Source organism: Humulus lupulus, chromosome 2, assembly GCF_963169125.1.
Source record: "Humulus lupulus chromosome 2, drHumLupu1.1, whole genome shotgun sequence".
Classification (NCBI taxonomy): Eukaryota; Viridiplantae; Streptophyta; class Magnoliopsida; order Rosales; family Cannabaceae; genus Humulus; species Humulus lupulus.
The window spans coordinates 149,482,005-149,485,968 of NC_084794.1; positions in this window are offsets into that span (position 1 = coordinate 149,482,005).

Consider the following 3,964-nt stretch of genomic DNA (forward strand, 5'->3'; position numbering starts at 1 on the left):
ACTCAAAAACAACCTTATGAACATACTCCACTCATCCCAAGCACCCCAAATACTCAAAACCCAACCACATGCATCCCTAATCTCAAAATTCACCATAGTTGACCCTAAACTCAGCAGAAACCAGTTGAACATCAAAGTTAAAAGCTTAAAATTTCATACCTTTAGTGGGAATTCGGTTTCAAGAAAACCTCCACGCCTCCTTAGCTTGCTCTTCCTCAACGTTTGGCCTGAATTCCCTAAAGTTCCCATCAAACTCAGCTTATACACCATAGTTCAAAAACCAAAACCAGAAACTGAAGAAACTACAAAGCCTTACCTCAAGTGTTAGGGTGTTCTTGCTAAACCTCTGCCAATTCCCCAAGCCTAGCTTAGGATTCTTGATGCCTAGCCTAACTTAGCTCCTCCCTAAGCTTTGCTCCAAAAATACTCAAGAAACTGATGAGGAAAGCATAAACCGACCTTAGGAAACTCTCTGTTTTCCCCCTTTCTCTTTTCTTTCTTTTCCTTCTTTTCTTTTCTGACTTCTATTACTTTCTACAACATCCACTAACATAAAGCCTTAGTAATACCCATCTTTAAAAGCCAAATGACCTTAATGCCCTCCCTATTAATTCTAAACCCTTTAATCCACTTAGGGGCATTTTAGTCATTTCACCCCAATTCCCGCTAACTCCTCGAGTGTCTCTAATATTTACCGCTTAATTCCCAATACCTAATTAATCACCAGTAATATTCCTTGATGTCAAAAGAGACCCCAATATACTCACTGAATTCCCATTTATACCCCTAGGCTCACCCCGAGCCGGGTATAAATCCCCGCCATGACTTTTTCGCTAATTCGCTCACTAGGATCGTCTCAAGTCACAGATCACAGATATATCCACATAATAATGTGGTCTCGACAATTATCACATATATCAAAACAGTTATGCCCATAATGGCCAAAATTACGATTATGCCCTTCTAACCTAATCAGGGCCTACATGCATACTAATACACATAGTCATGCATCTCAAATATTCAAATAGTCATATAACATGCTTTAAATCATAATCATGCATTTTACTCATTAAAGTCGCACATAATTCCCATTATGCCCTCTAGGCACACTAATCAAGGCCCTTAAGCCTTATTAGCGAATTTGGGTCGTTACAACTATCCCCTCCTAATGAGAATTTCGTCCTCGAAATTTACCTGAACAACTCGGGATACTGATCCCACATCACTGTCTCAAGCTCCCAGGTCGCCTCCTCGACCTTACTATTCCTCCACAGCACTTTAACAAGAGGAATCGTTTTATTTCGCAATATTTTATCTTTCCGATCCAAGATCTGAACTGGTTACTCTTCATAAGCCAAATCTGTCTGTAACTCCAAATCTTCATATCTCAACACATGAGTCACATCTGAGACGTACTTCCGAAGCATAGAAACATGGAATACGTCATGAACTCCAGACAACGATGGTGGCAAAGCTAACCTGTAAGCCACCTGACCAACCCTCTCCAGGATCTCAAATGCTCCAATGAATCTAGGGCTTAGTTTGCCCTTCTTTCCAAACCTCCTCACCCCTCGCAACGGTGAAACTCGGAGAAAGACGTGGTCCCCAACCTAGAACTCCACGTTCCTACGCTTAGGATCAGCGTAGCTTTTCTGTATGCTCTGAGAAGCGAGCATTCTAGCCCGGATCTTCTCTATAGCTTCACTTGTCCTCTGAACCATATATGGCCCCAAATATCTCCTCTAACCCATCTCATCCCAATGAATAGGCGATCTACACTTCCTCCCATATAACATCTCATAGGGAGCCACTCAAATCTTTGACTGATAAATATTGTTGTACGAAAATTCAATCAACGGAAGATACTTACTCCATGAACCCTCAAAATCAATCACACATGCCCTGAGCATATCCTCTAATACCTGGATCGTCCTCTCAGACTGCCCATCAGTCTGAGGATGAAAGGCTGTACTAAATTTCAGCTGAGTCCCCAAAGCTTTCTGCAAACCACCCCAAAACTTGGAAGTGAAAATAGGATCCCGGTCTGACACTATAGACTTAGGAACCCCATGGAGACGTGCGATCTCCTTCACATATAACTCAACATACTGATCCACAGTATATGTCGACCTCACTGGAAGAAAATGGGCTGACTTGGTGTATCTATCCACTATCACCCACACCGAGTCATGAAGCCCCACTGTCCTGGGTAAACCTCCCACAAAGTCCATGGTAATGTCCTCCCATTTCCATTAAGGAATACCCAAAGGCTGAAGCAACCCTGCCGGTCGCTGATGCTCAGCTTTCACCTGCTGACAGGTTAAGCATCTGGCAACATACTCTACCACATCCTTCTTCATCCCGGGCCACCAATATAAAGTCCGCAGATCCTGATACATCTTCGTGGTACCCAGATGAAGTGAGTACGGCACCGTATGAGACTCATCTAGTATCTCTCGTCTGACCCCCTCGTCAGCTGGAACACATATCCGTCCCTGATACCGAAGCAATCCAACCTCAGAAATAGAATAGTCCTTAGCTACTCCCGCTGAGACATCCTCTCTAACCCTCTGTAACTGAGCATCTGCCAACTGCCCTTCTCTAATCCGCTCTAGCAGGGTCGACTGCAGAGTAATATTAGCCAACTGGCCTACCACAAACTCTATCCCTGCTCTAACCATCTCATCAGCTAACTCCCTTGAGATCTGGATAGAACTATACAACTGACCTGGACATTTGCAGCTCAATGCATCTGCCACCACATTGGCTTTCCCTGGATGGTAAAGAATATCACAATCATAATCATTTACCAACTCTAGCCAACGCCTCTGTCTCATGTTCAGGTCCTTCTGTGTAAAGAAATACTTCAGGCTCTTATGGTCAGTGTATACCTCGCACTTCTCCCCATATAGATAGTGTCGCCAAATCTTCAATGCGAAAACCACCGCTGCCAATTCCAAGTCATGGGCAGGATACCGCTGCTCATACTCCTTCAGCCGTCGTGATGCATAAGCTATAACCTTCTCATTCTGCATCAACACACAGCCTAAGCCCAACCTCGATGCATCGCAGTAAACAACAAACGTCCCTTCCCCCGAAGGATGACTCAACACTGGTGCTGTAATAAGTCGTCGCTTCAGCTCTTGGAAACTGTCTTCACACTTGTCTGACCAGTTAAACTTCAGATTCTTCCTTGTCAATTCCGTCATTGGTGCTGCTATCTTTGAAAAGCCCTCTACAAACCGTCTGTAGTAACCTGCCAACCCAAGAAAACTTCGCACCTCCGAGGCGTTCCTTGGCCTTGGCCAATCCCTAACTGCCTCTATTTTAGATGGATCCACCTTTACTTGCACCACGTAGCACCCGTGAGCTAAGGCCCAGCAAGAAAACACAATAACAGAGCACAATCATTCAACAGACAATCAGATTACTCATATCGCATAAGCATGTACTCAACAGTCTAAGCATTCATGTTAATCAAGTGTTTAGCATACCAAGTACATCACTTCATGTCAATAATCAATCCACATATGATAACTAGGGTTAATGCCCTTAGGCCGCACCCTCTATTTCTCCCACTGACTCCGACCTGCTTAAACCGAGCTCAGTGAATATTAAGCTGTCCTCGGCAACCAGTGGCCAAGCTGCGCTCTGTGCGCAAGTATTATTTACGGCACCCTTAGGTCGTTTATCACATGTCCCATGGCATAATACCACCTATGACATCATACATATATAGGGAGCTCTTAGTCCCATCACAAACACATCACCAGGTGCAGTTTTCTTACCTTTAGATTCGCTAGCTTTGTTCAGCATGATCCTCAAGAATGATCTCATTCGAGTCCTAGTGTACACCTAGTCACAGCCATAGATCAGAATCATCACCAAACCTCAAGTCCAAAACCTAGCCTCAGGACCAATCCCGAGCCCTCGGGAAGCCCTAATTCCACCAAACGGGGTGGTG